The sequence below is a fragment of the Bufo bufo genome, chromosome 1, assembly GCF_905171765.1.
Source record: "Bufo bufo chromosome 1, aBufBuf1.1, whole genome shotgun sequence".
NCBI lineage: Eukaryota > Metazoa > Chordata > Amphibia > Anura > Bufonidae > Bufo > Bufo bufo.
Genome location: NC_053389.1, coordinates 614,283,298 through 614,299,167, shown reverse-complemented (window position 1 = coordinate 614,299,167; position 15,870 = coordinate 614,283,298). Strand labels below are relative to the sequence as shown.

Here is a 15,870-nt window from a genome sequence, read left to right as displayed (position 1 = left end):
TAGTGTGACGTTTCGGTCAACATAGACCTTTCTCAAACACAAGTTGCCAGAGAGAGATATAGTGTGGATACACATGTCTACCAGCAATATACAACTTCAATCGTTTTTTCTATATCTCTCTCTGGCAACTCGTGTTTGAGAAAGGTCTATGTTGACCGAAACGTCACACTATCACCTTTGAGTTGCCTTGCCTTTTTTCTTTTTTTAATTTCCATTATCAAAAATGTCATCACAAAAAAAGAAAAAAAAGACAGGACATCAGAAATACATCCATATGGATAACCTCTTTCCCATGCCCTCCCAGCAGCACCAGCCCCACCTAGGCCATCCATATCCTAGTGAGATGGAAAAAAGACACCTCAATCGATACACCATGAGCCTAGAATAATATTGTTTTCTCTACAGGTCAATCTTAACCATACATCTCAAATATCATAGTGTTTTGACAAGGCATTTTTCCCTGATAATATATCTCATAAATAATATTTTTAATAACCAGCCGTTTCCATGCCATAAGAAAACTCTTTCAGAGCACCATAAATTCAACAGGAGTTTCCTTCCAGGAAAAGGGTCATTTCTGACAATCATTTTGCTACTGGTACATGGCTTTTCTCGGGTGACACATCCCGAGGCCCCAGTTTATCCACATATTCAAGTCTTCAGTTCAAGGCAAAATGTAGCTTTAACAAGGACAAAAAGGGTGCATTAAAGAAATGTCCCTAGCAAACACACATTTCATAACACATTATCTAAGTTTTGGGAGGTCTGACATCATACTTTAATTTCCTATGAAAAAAATAAAAATCACTGAAATGTAATAATTTCCCCTTAAAACTTTACTTTTATTTGATCTATTAAAAATCCCACATATAAATAATAATGAATGTCAAATTACAAAAAGATAATTCCACCTTGGGACTTGTTAAACCTAGAAATACAAATGTTGATGCATTGACACCATGTGGCTACTCACGATACAGTTAACCACGGAACAGTTGATAATTGATCCTGAGAAATGGGACCAAAGCGATATCAGGATCTCTCCATGGTGGTGAGCCGATGATGAACTCTGTTGCCTTATATCCAGGAGAAAGATCCAATAATTCCGCTTTTAGGCAGTTTGGGAGCTGTCCCTATCTATCTACACTCATCCTGCCTAAAAGCGGAGTAATCGACCCAAAAGGGGAGGCCCCACTTATCAGTGGCTGTATCCTAATCTGTAATTCCCTTACTAATCGATTTGCAAACAGAAAACAACTGCCTAAATGTCCTGTATGTATGATTGGACAGTTCGAGCAGGAAGGCAAAAAATCTGATCATATGGAAAATAAGTACTTCTCCAAAAATGTGAGTAATGAAAGAAAAAAGTCCAAGGTGATACGAGATAATAAACACTTCTTCCCTAAAAACTTCACCCCGACGCGTTTCCTCAGTGGTATGAAATAGGTTCATCAGGGGACCAGTTCATGTATGCACGATGGCATTCAGATAATGTGGTGCCAGGAGATGAATGGTTTACAGCAATTTAATATCTGTCAATAGTGGGTTTAAATATCGCTTCTTACCTCCAAAATGCCAATCAGAGTCGGCGTCTACCAAACACCAATGCGCCTGCACCCGTGTAATCTGGCAGGTGTAGCAATGTGTGATGTCACTGCGTCTCACGCATGACTTGGAGGTGCAATTCAGGAGCATCTTTTCCTATAACTCTACATCATGCTGTTTCTTTGTTCTTCTTCTTTAAAATGTAGGAATAAATTGACCACTGGAGGCTACCATTCTCCTTGATAAGGCATGTGTCTTTTCAGTCTCCTACTGCTGGTACTGAGTGGATAATGGAGCCTGTACAGGGACACCCACAACAGTAACACTCGGTGCCAATGTGTTCATAAAAATGTGCAAGGAATTAGTATATTACTTCTGAGGCACTATGGGGGGATCTTAATCACTACTGAGGGCACTTTGAAAAGCTATTTTACTATTGGGGCACTCTGGGGGGCTTTATTACTTCCGGGTGCTATTGGGGCATTATTATTTCTGGCAGCGCAATGGGAGAAACTATTTCTACTATGGGGGCATTATTCTTACCAGAGGTGCTATGGGGGCATTGTCATTACTTGGCACAATATGGAGCGCATCGCTACTAACAGACTCTCTGAGCATTAGGGCACTATAAAGAGGCATTATAACTAGTTGGAATGCTATAGAGGACAATTACTTTGAGGCACTATAGGGGTACTTTATCACTACTGGGGCACTTTGAGAGGCTATTTTTTACTATTGGGACACTATTGGGGGGCTTTATGACTACTGGGGTGTTATTGGTGTATTACCACCGGCAGCACTATGGGGGAAACTATATGGGGGCACTATTATTACCAATGGTACTATGGGGGCATTGTAGTAACTTGGCACAATATAGAGGGCATAACTACTTACAGACACTCTCAAGGAGCATTAGCTCTAGAGATGAGCGAATGGAATCCCACGAAGTAGAATTTGATCTGAATTTTAGGATAAATTTGATTCGCCTAGAAGCCGAATTTCCTTGTGCTGTCGTGTCAGCGAATCGATTTAACCTAAAATAGTATAAAAAAACAAAAAAATTCAAACTTGCCTCCTCCATTTGCTCGGAACGGGCTGCCACCCTCCATCTTGCTTGAAGATCTTGGCCGAAATCCCGTGCGGCGCGAGATTACATCATCATCACGCCGGCCGGCGTGATGACGTCATACATCACAACGCCAGCCGGCATGATGACGTAATCTTGGCGCCGCACAGGATTTCGGCCGATATCCTCAAGCAAGATGGCGGTAGCCGGCCCGTCGCGGCCCGCCCGTCAGAGCCTGGAACAGGCACTTTTTTCACTGCCACGATCCGATTGGTTAGTCTGCACAGACTAACCAATCGGATCGATTGCCGGCAAGGGACCACTCTGATTGGATCACTTGGATTAAAGAGCTGCCATGACATCTATACACGTGCTAGCTGCACGGGGTACGTGCAGCTAGTACGTATATAGCCGTTATGGCAGTCGGGAAGGGGTTAAGATTGGTGTCTAAAATGACAGTCTTAATAAATGACTCCAATAATACCTAGCAAAATATCTCTTCTACCACTAGTGTTGTTCTAGTGGGACACTACATAGACACCAGCCAGGCCACTGAATAAGCAGGGTTATCCTGGCAGTTAACCTCAGGAACAGGTAATATTTCATTGGGTGGTGGAAAATTCTTTGTTTAAACAAAGTTGAATTGGGAAAATGTATTATATCCTATTCACTGTACCTGAAGTTCTGATTATGAGACATGATTATTATGTCGCACTGCCCTTTGTTGAAAGCAGAGTTCTCTTTAGCGACAATTGTTGTCTATTATGTTTTACGTTGTATTTCCTGGTAATAGAGACCACGAACTTGATGTTATAAAACAATAGATACTGATCTTTAGCTTTGTGGGCTTAACAGATCTCCACTGACAGAGACAAAGTGCCCAGGAAATTATCACTGTGGATTAAAAAGTAGGGTGATGAGAGAAGGCATGATAGAGGGATGACTGGAAAAGATGGAGGCAGTAATTGTGGTGTTCACAGGTCTGCGCTCGTCCATGGGGTGTCTTCACAGATGGATTATTCCACAAAAGAAAGGATGAAAGGAGAGAGCGATGAAAGGCAAACAGCAGCTTTCTGCTTATCTCTGGCGTCCAGAGTGGAAACTGTATGTGTGCTGAGGCTTCTCATCTGGTCCTGCGTGCTAGAGAAAGCTGCTGAGTCCTTCTCTTCTGGGGCTGTTTAACTTTATTTTGTATCCAGCATCTGTGTACAGGCATTCCCTACAGATAGGCAGGATTATGTACTGTTACAGATATCAATGTTGGAATGTACATTTGGAAACGAATTGGAAAATACAGGCAGCAACAGATCAGATTTTTCCCAGTCATTACCAAAATGTTCTTCTAGGGTCTGATATACACAATAATGTTAAGAAATCTATAATGAGGGTAGAAATGTCATCACTGGTCTAGTTTTCCTGCATAGAAATCACCATTTCCATATTCCTGATACCATGACCAAATTAGTATGCTCCAATCTTTTACACATTTTTTAGATAACATCCATGAAAAGGAATAGGCAGTAGTTTTTGATGGGACAGTTGTTTTGCTCTCAAGGTCCTGATGAAAAATTGTGACAGCTATCACCCCTTCTCAACAATCAGGCAATTATCCAAAATGTGTGATTTGTTCCTGATAACTCCCTGTAAATCGGCCCATGCATAAGAGCTTTTTAATTTGGCCACACATATTAAATGCTTTTCAGCCAAACCTGATGATTTCAACTGGACCGGTCAGCCATCTAATTTGTATGGGAGCATCCTAAGTCTCCCAAGATGGTAGATCTCGGGGAGATAAAGATTGAGTATATTGGAATTAAACTGCCCAATCCTTTATATTTATGAGGAGATAAGCCACTGCCAGAGGACTTTGGCAGTGGCTTCCTCCCCTTTTGCTACTGTAAACACATGGATTTTTGGCCGAGTCCAGTAGACATGTTTCTGGGGAAAGTGATAGCTGAACGAGTGGCTTGGTCGACAGCTGTCTTAAGTGTATGGCTTGCCTAGGTTATGTGCAAAAATGATCAGACTTCTTTGGAAAAACTAGGACAGAGGTTTCACATAAACGTAGTTATGCAGAATTCTGGCCAATTATAATAGAAACAATAAAAATTTGCAAAAGGGATACCACAGGTCTTAAAGAACTTGCAGGACTTTTTTTTTTTTATCCCTATTCCTTAATAATAATGAAAAATATAGTATGACAGATATAAGATCAGTGACTGCAACTTGGCTGATTTATCTAAAAAACAGTCAGTCTTAGAGGGCCTTTAATCCACCTTCTGTCCAAACAGAGGATTCATCTGTTGCTCTCTTCTTCCGTATTCTTTAAACTGCAGCTCTGCTTCTTCAGATTTGTTATAAATCAGAAGCAACTAAAACACCAGAAGAAAAAGAAGATAGCCTATAGAGTTGTTTGCAGCTACCCTTTCCATTTTCCAAAATATGAATATATCTTAAAGCAGTAGAACTTACTTGTTTTTATATGCATTTAGTATACTACTTACTGTATATTTGCCTAATTTAGATCTTGAATGATGTGTGTAATATATTGAATAATACATTTCATACTAAATCATGCATACATTAATATGAAACACTGTCATTGAGAATATGTCACTCTAGTTTCTTATCCCTATAAGCCAAATGGAGTATGAACATTTAACAGTTTTTCAATTATTAGTAATGTTTAAAGTTAATCTGTCACCAGGAAATTCACTGTTAAACTAGGCACAATGTCTTGTAGGGTTAGCTTGGCTGCATGGATGATATCTTTCACTTAGCGATCTATTGCTTCATTTAGGATTTTTTTTTTTTTTAAAGATATATGCAAATGAGCAGTTAAGGACAACAAGGGTAGGCCCAAGTCAATCTGTGCATCTTTGCTCCTCCTGCTTCCTCTGACAACCCCTCATTGTACCTCTGTCTGCAGCAGTGCTAGGGTTAATCTTCTCCTGCTCTGCAAGCTGCTGCATGGCTGTGTCTAATTGCTAATCCGCTGCTACTATATATACCTGGCTGTTTCCTTCAGTCCTTTCCTGAGCAATTGGTCTCTACAGACCTTGCTAGGTCTCTCTAGCTTTCTTGAGTCTGTTAAGAGCTACCTTTATCTGCCTGTGTACTGACCACTGCCTGTACTTTTCCACCTATCCCAGCGATAGGCAAACTGCGGCTCTCCAGCTGTTGCAAAACTACAACTCCCACCATGCCCTGCTGTAGGCTTAAAGCTGTAGGCAGTCTTTGCATGCTGGGAGTTGTAGTTCTGCAACAGCTGGAGAGCCACAGTTTGCCTATCACTGACCTATCCTGACCTGTGCCTGTTCACCGTAGTGATCCTTTGCCATCTGTCCTGACCTTTGGATTGCTTCACAGATTTGCATGTACTTTGCCAGCCCTGACCTCTGTCTGTTTTCTGACTACAACAGCAGCCAACCACACTGGGACTATTTCAATAGGTAACAGCCTGGTGACTCCCCTGCAGTGAAGTCCAGATCACTGTATAGAAGTTAAAGGTTGAATTCCAAGGAATAGCCAGCATAACTCCCTTAGGTCTATCCCATGATTGACATTGCCAGCCAAGATGGCTATGCAGGAACCTGGCCCTGTCAATCAAGAAGGGAGGCACTGAAAGAAATAGAAGGAGAAGCAAGGGTCCACGGAATGACTTGGAACCATACTCATGTGCACTTAACTGCTGGCTTAACAGTAAATTTCCCATGAAGACTTCCTTTAAGTAATTAAAGTTATTCTTGACATTACAAAAGCCAGCCATACACATAATATAACTGTTGAGGGATATTGTGTTCAGCTGACAGCTATCTTTTCTGATTTCCCTGTAAACATGCATGCTTAGCTACAGCCAGGGGCGTAATGATCGCGGTTGCAGAGGATGCGACCAGGCCCGGCGGGGGGGAAGGGGGCCCGCTGCGCTCACATAAAGTACAATGACAATGCCTGGCCCCATCAGAGCGCTCTTCAAACATGTATATTATGTGCCACGGGCGCAGAGGTAAGTGGGGGGTGGGGAGTGGGGCGCGCATACTCACCCGGCAGTTCTTGTTACTGCTGGGCTGTCGTCCCCAGAGTGAAGCAGGGAGCTCTCTCCTCTCCCTGCTTCACTTTTTCTTCTGAGCTCCGGCACTCCCCTGCAGGCCGCACCTGGCACTAGCTGGCTGTGGGAGGAACACTGAAAGCTCGGGAATCGGTCTCCAGCATAGCCAGCAGCGCGATGTAAGTGTTGGAGCACATCATCAGGGAAGAAGGTAAGTATGTTTTTTTTTTTCTTCATAAAGCTTCAGACTGGAGGCAAAAGGGGGCCACAACAATAGTGAGGGGGCACAAAAGTAGTTTTTTTTTTACTGAGGAGGCACCTAATATGCCATAACTACTGTGAGGGTGGGCACATATGTGTGCATAACTACTGTGAGGGGGGCACATATGTGGGCATAACTACTGTGAGGGGCACATATGTGGGCATAACTACTGTGAGGGGGCATATATGTGGGCATAACTACTGTGAGGGGGCACATATGTGGGCATGACTACTGTGAGGGGGCACATATGTGGGCATAACTACTGTGAGGGGGCACATAATCTGGCATAACTACTGTGAGGAGGCACATAATCTGACATAACCACTGTGAGGGGGCACATAACTGGGCATAACCACTGTAAGGGGGCACATAACTGGGCATAACCACAGTGAGTGGGCATATATCTGTCCATAACCACTGTGAGGGGGCATATATCTGGCCATAACCACTGTGAGGGGGCACATATCTGGCCATAACCACTGTGAGGGGGCACATATATGGCATATCTACTGTGAGGTTGGGCACATATGTAGGCATAACTACTGTGAGGGGGCACATGTGGGCATAACTACTGTGAGGGGGCACATATGTGGGCATAACTACTGTGAGGGGGCACATATATGGGCATAACTACTGTGAGGGGGCACATATGTGGGTATAACTACTGTGAGGGGGCACATAACTGGGCATAACTACTGTAAGGGGGCACATATCTGGCATATCTACTGTGAGGTTGGGCACATATGTAGGCATAACTACTGTGAGGGGGCACATATGTGGGCATAACTACTGTGAGGGGGCACATGTGGGCATAACTACTGTGAGGGGGCACATATGTGGGCATAACTACTGTGAGGGGGCACATATGTGGGCATAACTACTGTGAGGGGGCACATATGTGGGCATAACTACTGTGAGGGGGCACATAACTGGGCATAACTACTGTAAGGGGGCACATATCTGGCATATATGCTGTGAGGGGCACATATCTGGCCATAACTACTGTGAAGGGCACATATCTGGCCATAACTACTGTGAGAGGGCACATATCTGAGCATTACTACTGTGAGGGGCACATATCTGGGCATTACTACTGTGAGGGGGCACATATCTGGGCATAACTACTGTGAGGGGGGAAGATATCTTGTATAACTACTGTGAGAGGACACATATCTGGGCATAACTACAGGGAGGGGGCACAAAAGTGGGCATAACTACTGTGACAGAAACAAAGGTGGGCATACCTGCTGTGAGGGGCCACAAGGAGGATATAACTATTTTGAAGGGGCCACAAGTTTGGGCTTCATTACTGTGATGGGCCACAATGTGGGCATTAGTACTGTGTGGTAGCACTTAGGGGAAATGTCCTAGATTACCCTGCTATACATTGGCAGGGCTTAGTCCTTACAGACCCAGCACAGCGCTCCCTGCTGGTGACTTCACATGGGCAGTCACCATCCCTTCCTTATTTGATTATTATTATATTTTTTTTTTTATGACCACAGGGACCTTGTTTTGGATCCAGTGAACATCACGCCGACGCCAGCGACAACCTGGATGAGGTAGGACCAGATTTTATTAGGACTGGGTGAGTGTAGCCATGCATTGGGCTTAGGGCTCTTTAACACGAGCGGATCCTGTGCGGGTAATCCGCTGCGTGAAAGAGTGCCATGCCCCGTTCCGGACAGCAGAGACACAGAGCAATAACATGATTAATAATGCTCTTTGCCTCTCTGTGATCTTTTTACTACAAAATCAGTGACAACTTTAATCTGACAGTGATTTTGTAGTAAAAGATCACAGAGAGGCACAGAGCATTATTAATCATGGTTAATGCTCCGTGTCTCTGCTGTCCGGAACGGGACTTTGCTCTCTTTCACGCAGCCGATAGCCCACACGGCATCCGCACATGTGAAAGAGCCCTTAGTGTAAAGAAAATCTGCTGCCTCATTGTAAAAAATGGGGGGGGGGGGGGGGGGGGGGGGAATGGCCTGATCCAAAGTTTGCACAGGGGCCCATAACACTCTAGTTACGCTGCTGGTTACAGCATGCATATTTTGGGAATGAAAGAGGGGAGAAAGCCACTGTTAGTCATCTGTAACAAAAGGCCTATCTTCCTGATAACAAAACGATCAGGTATTGAAATCCAACATATCTGACTTTTCCCTCACCCATCATCTGTTGGAATGCTGTATTTGTTTTTCAGTAGACAGAGAAGCACTGATAGCCCAATCACTTTGCTATTGTACAGTCAAGAACTGAGTCCAATTAGGTCTACAGGCCTTTTTTGTGACCTCATGCATCTTCATAGATTGATTATGCTTCCATAAGAATTTTCACTATTGCATCATGATTGGTAAATGCTGCTTGTAGAAGCATTCAATCTAGGCAGGATCAGACTGGCCCACCAGAGTACCAGAGGATAGTTTGGTGGGCCCGAGCTCTTCTAATAATGGACTCCTAATAAAACAGGGCCCTTAAGGTCCTATATACAGAGGGTGGGCCCGAAGAACCATTTCCTCTGGTGGGCCTAAAGGACGTCTGACTCTAGGCCTGGCTGCCTAGCCTGTGACTCTACTAGGTGACATTGATGGGCTTTAATGACACTTACTGACCACCAGGTGGAGTCCCTTCTACTTTGGCTTCTAGGAGCACTGTGATATAATACATAATATCAAACACTGGAAACATGTCATGGGACATATTGTATTGCTGCTCTCCAAATGACCAAGGCTTTTTCACACAAAGAAGAGTCAATCTTTATTATACAGACATGTATGTTTATATGCTTAAAATATGGGAATAGAATAAAGAGAATTACAAGTAGTATACAAACTGAAGGCAAAGGGATCTTCCATAAATTGCATTCTATGCTTGCATGGAGGATGAAAAGTGTAGCAAGCATGTCTCCAGGACAGATTTATGGCCCCTTGGGAGGGATGTGATTAAAAGCTGAATCCTAGTTTGTAAACACAGAGGACAATAATGAAAGAGAAAGATTTATTGGGTTTCTGGGTAGGGGTAAACCAAGGGGAGAAGGATGAGTGCTGGTTCAAAAAATAAAAATAAAAATGAAGCAAGCTGCAGTAAAAAGGAGAATAGGTGGGTTTATATATAGAACTCTAGGCTTATACATGGGGTAAAAGGGGCATTAGTGGTGCAATTTGATTGTTATTCTTTATTTATGCCTAGAATAGCTTCCATAGAATACTGCATTTGAGATCCTATATGTGTGTGCATTTTCTAATGTGCTTTTTCGCTGCTCATTGGGCAAACTTACTAATTTAATCGTTGGCGTAAACTTAGGCTGTCTAGACCTACACCAGACTTATCACAGTGGTTCAGGCTGGATGATAAATCTGGTGCAGGGATAGATACTTTTATATGACTCTATACCATGTATTGGTTGGCTTAGTTGGAATTGTGGCAATAGATCTCTCAGATTAAGCCACACTTCTTTTTCTGGTAAGGTCACTCACTTTTGTGGGCTAGCTGCTGAGTATTTCTCAAAAACTAGTTTCAAATTGTGCCAAATTTTGGCTTCGTTTGCAAAAGTGTCCAGGTGAACTGACATTAGTTCAATTTGAATCAATGTCCTTTGAAGATACTATACAGTTATACTGTGAGAAACATTCAACGTGTTTGAGGTTTTAGAGGCCTATTTGATTCCATTCTCATATTTTACAGCTTTTTATTATATAAATTCTACCGCTATGAGTAATTGGGATTTATTTCTTTTTTATTTCTCATTACTAAAACGGTTGCATTTTATGAAGTTGATAAGCCCCAGGCAAAGTTTAAATTACTCTGCCTTCTTAAATGATATATTCATACATTTTTCCATCCTGCTGCTTCTTCTCAGCAAACATTAGACTTGCCCAACACTGTGTGTTCAGGTCACCAGAGAAAAAGCCAAATCCTCATTATTTCTAAACTGACTTTTTTTTTGTCTTTGGAGCTAAGTCCATGCTTGGGGGTAAAAACTATAACCATTAGCATCTACAGTGCTGCCCATAATTATTCATACACCTGGCAAATTTGACTTAAAGTTACTTTTATTCAACCAGCAATAGGTGTCTCCCAAAAGATAATAAGACGATGTACAAGAGGCATTATTGTGGGGAAAAAAAAACATTTCTCAGCTTTTATTTACATTTGAGCAAAAAATACAAGATGTTTCGCACTGTGGAAAATCTCAGAGGACGTGGTCAGAAGCCAAAAGTGACACCTGTGCTGGCCAGGAGGATAGTTAGAGAGGTGAAAAAGAATCCAAGGATCACCACCAAGGCCACCCTGGTGAATCTGGGCTCTGCTGGTGGCAATGTCTCAAGGCAGACAAGCCAACGGACACTGCACACTGCTGGGTTCCACGGATGCAGACCAAGGAGTATTATTGCATTGTCATCTAAACAGTGTTTCTGAAAATGGAGTGCAGTGTTGGAACACCTAGACCAATCATTTCTATGAATTAAAGTGAAGCACTGTCACTGTAGCTGGGACTGTTGGACCTAGAGGTTTCCATGCAAATTAGTGAATTGTTGGCCAAACCCTTCAGGAATTGTGGGTTCAGCCAACAGTCTTATGTTTATAGGGTGCTCCCAACTCTCCTCCAAACGATGATGGTAGGGGAGAGACGGATCCAAAATCTGTATTTATAATCCTTTTGTTATCCCAGGAGATAAGGCACTGCCAGAAGTGTCTGACAGTGGGGTTCCCCTCTCTCCATTGTCAGCACATACCTGTACATACTTGGCCAAGCTGAACGTGTATCAGAAATATGATTGGCCAGTTTAAGTTTGTAAAAAGCTTTGTTGTACTACTTCCAGTTTTTCCTTGTGTGTAGGTTTAACCAACTATGTATTTTTGACCTCTTTCTTAGGAAGACAACCCTTCTAAAAGATTATTTTTCACTTCAATTTAGGGTGGTTGTCTCAAGTTTCATTGTAATGAAATACGAAAATGGTTGACCATTCCAGAGTAAGAGCAAAAAAGGCAGTTTGCCAATTTTGGTCTTTAGAACTGGTCTATATAGGTTTCCTATTATCATATTAACCATAATGGACCATGACTATAAGACTATTTGTTTATTCTGCCTCACATTTTTCATTTTTGTAGTCAAGCTAAAAGAATATAATATTTTCCACTAACCTAAAGCATCATAGGTTAAAAAATAAAGTAAGGGAAAGAATTAAATTTTTACACATCAACCTTCTTTATTAAGTATTAGGTATTATTTTATATGTTCACCTGCCTTGATGAGACCTAGAGTATTGAGCACAAAGTGGAACTCCCAGTTGCCAGTTTTTCTTTAGGGCCTTTACTGACTACCTTTCTGATTATTTTCATAGCCACACACATAAATTTCATCTATCTCAGAATTTGCTGCAGAAAGCTTTTATAGCTCATAATGTTAAGAGAGTGCAATGACGTAATTTGTAGATTTTTGCCTGGAAAATCCTTGATTCTGATATGTTTAGTGCATTGAACATGCCATTCTCTATTTTTATAATATCTACTTTATATGGGAAAGTGGAGATGGTTCCAAGAAGAAGGGAATGTTAAAATATTTCTAGACCAGGGTGTGGAATGCCAAAAGAGAAGACACAAGTCCACTATCAGTATTTTCACTGTATAAAATAGTGTAAATAGCGTTCCTAAGAAACCCAACATCTTATAATAAACGTATTTTTGTAAGTAACTTTTATATTACCTCAGAACTGTTTTTCCATTCAACATATAATATTATTGTAATAGAACTAGCCCATGTTAGTTTAGTAATTTTAAAAATCCTATTTTCTTAAGGATCTGTCTGCCAAATGTTTAACTGTTATTAAATGTGAAGCATTGTGAAAGTAGCTAGCCTCTTAGATGGATGTATCACATTTAACCCCTTAAAGACCAGGCCTATTTTAATTTTTACATTTTTTATTTTTCCTCCTCATGTTCCAATAGCCATAACTTTTTTATTTTTTCATTCACATAGCTATATGAGGGCTTATTTTTGGATGCATTTTTTAATGCCACCATTTAATTTACCATGCCTTGTATTAGAAAATGGGGAAAAAATAGTTTGTGGCAAAAAAAAAAACAGAATTCCACCAAGGTTTTTTGGGGTTTTGACATCACAGCATTTACTATACACTAAAAATTACCTGACATTCTTATTCTGCAGCTCATTAAAAAATTACGAATGCAGCGTTACCAAACTTGAAAAGTTTTTATTTTTTTCCCACTACTGTGGGGATTCGCTCTGGTAGTTAGGACTAGCGGATGCAGTATAGAGGCAAAGTACACAGTTCTTGAATCAAACAGCGGTGTTTATTCACACATTGGTGTATAACAAAATGCAGATAAGCTGTATCACAAAACGCAGGTGGCTTGGTGTTTATTCACACACAAGGAAAGTCCATAAACAATAAAAGTCACCTTTTCTCCTGGTGTTAGCAGTTCAGCTTCATCAAGTCCATAGGTGGCCTATTCGCCTTTAGAGGGGCATGAGTCCTCCAGCCCGGCTCAAACCTCAAATCCCAGCACAGCACTCAGTTCACGGCATACAGACTCCTGAGCTCCACTGTCAGAGTGAGGTAAATCCACAGACCTGGCAGTGCTGGCTGGTTTTTATACCTGGCAAAACCCAGCCTGGAACATGGGGAGTAGTCACCCACCCAGCACTTTGACTACTCCCAGTAAGAGCCGTCCTGGATCAGCTATGACAGCCATGCTCACTCTCAAGGTGTCAATTAGCAATAGCTGCTGCTGACACATAAAATACGGGCTCTTACTTCACCGAGGTCAGGAACCTCGGTGACACATACCTTCCATCCACAATGATTCCAGGTACCTTCTTACACTACTTTAAAAAAATAAAATAAAAATTAGAAAAATTAAAATTTTCTTTGCATCGCTATATTCTGACAGCCATAACTTTGTTATATTTAGATCTACAGAGCTGTATAAGGCCTTGTTTTTTGCATAACGAACTTTAGTTTTTATTGATACAATTTTTGTAGTTTATACGTTTTGATCACTGTTATTCAATATTTTGGCAGACAAGATGACAAACAAATGGCAAACTACGTGTTTTTCATTTTTGTTCTGTTACGACGTTCACCACACATTTTTTTAAATATTTTAATAGTTCAGACATTTGCGGATAATACCCAATATGTTTATTTTTTTATTGTTTATGTAGTTTTATATGTAAAATTTATATGTAAAATAAAAACTTTTTTTCACTTTTTTTTTAAGACTATTAGCGCCCATAGGAGCATAGTACATGGGATCTTTTTATCCCCTCTCCTATTCACTCTAATAGATCTCTATTAGGATGAATTGGATTTTTACTCTCTTCATTCTGAGCTATACCTCGTGCATAGCTTAGCATGGAGAATGTAATGGCAGGCCTACATCGCTTCAGAAGCGTCCAGGCTGCCATGGCTACCGATCGGAGGGAACCGCATCCCTCTGCCTTCACTTACAGGTGCCGTGATCAGCGTTGATTGCGGCACCTAAGGGGTTAAATGACAGGGGTAGCGCGATTGCCTCTTCCTGTCAATGTGGCCAGAGGCCCACTCCATACACCCACGGGCTAGGGATGAGCGAATCGACTTTGAATGAAACATCCGAAGTCGATTCGCATAAAACTTTGTTCTAATACTGTACGGAGCAGGAGCTCTGTACAGTATTAGAATGAATTGGCTCCGATGAGCCGAAGTTATTGCTTCACGAAGTCTTTGTATTGTAAAAAAACATTTTCCGAACCCGATATTGGTTAAGGGGTTAAATGATGGTTTACATTGGGCAGATTATCAGGATGATGATTGTGAACGAACGCTCATCAAAATACCTGTTTCCGATAATTCTTCACACGACAAAATGTTCATTTGTCAGCTGATCCAGTCGGAACAAAAAAATCATTGTTTGTCAGTAGCACATCGCCCTGTTTAACTGGTATGTGATGCCCACAAACAATTAAATTGTATGGGGATGAACGATTGTAGTAGTGATCATTCATCCCCAAGTAGTCCTGATGATCACTACAGCTAAGGAAGAGGGAATGATCAGGAATGATACTTCATATGAAGTTTCATGCCCAATGATTGCCCGGTGATATCAGGCTATTAAATAGGCCCTAGGGCTTTGGCTTACATATTTTGGTATGACCCAACTAAGGCCTCATGCACACGACCGTTCAGTTTTTTGCAGTCTGCAATCCGCGGATCCGCAATAAAAACGGTAGCCGCCTGTGTGCCTTCCGCAATTTGCGGAACGGACGGCCCATTGTAGAAATGCCTATTCTTGTCCGCAAAACAGACAAGAATAGGACATGCTATATTTTTTTTGCGGGGCCACGGAACGGAGCAACGGATGCGGACAGCACACAGAGTGCTGTCCGCATCTTTTATGGCCCCATTGAAGTGAATGGGTCCACACCCGAGCCACTAAAACTGCGGCTTGGATGCGGATCCGAAAACGGTCATGTGCATGAGGCCTAAGAATGTAGAAATGCAGCTAAATATATATAGACATGCCTTTGGAAGACCCAACCGTATGGTCTAGAGCAAAGGTTCAGATTTGAGAATTGGTACAGAGTAGAGATGAGCGAATTTCTCAAATTCTATTCGGCCGGTTCGCGGAAAAAATTTGGTTCGATCCCAATTTATTTGTGGTGAATCGAGTTAAAAAAAACTGCTATTTCCTGGCTGCAGAGAGCCTTTATAGTGGTGTAGAACACTGTGCCTTGCATTAACACGCATAGGGAGTATGCTGTGGTAGTGAAACAAAACTGTGAGTCAGTATGACATGTAGATGACAGGTGTCGCTCTTATAATCACTGCACACTTCACTTATTTCGGCAGTTACGGGGCCAAAACTGACCAAATAACTCAAGTGTGAACTCAGCCTTACAGGTTAATGTTAGTGCCAGGTATAAAGAACCACGCCCAAGAT

The 15,870-nt window shown here is 41.8% G+C and overlaps 1 protein-coding gene across 1 annotated transcript in view; it reads left to right on the top strand.

The window, feature by feature from the left end:
- The window catches only part of CCDC33 (coiled-coil domain containing 33), a 117,629-nt gene that overhangs the window by 53,326 nt on the left and 48,433 nt on the right, over positions 1-15,870 (top strand). The gene's annotated exons all lie outside the window — the stretch shown is intronic.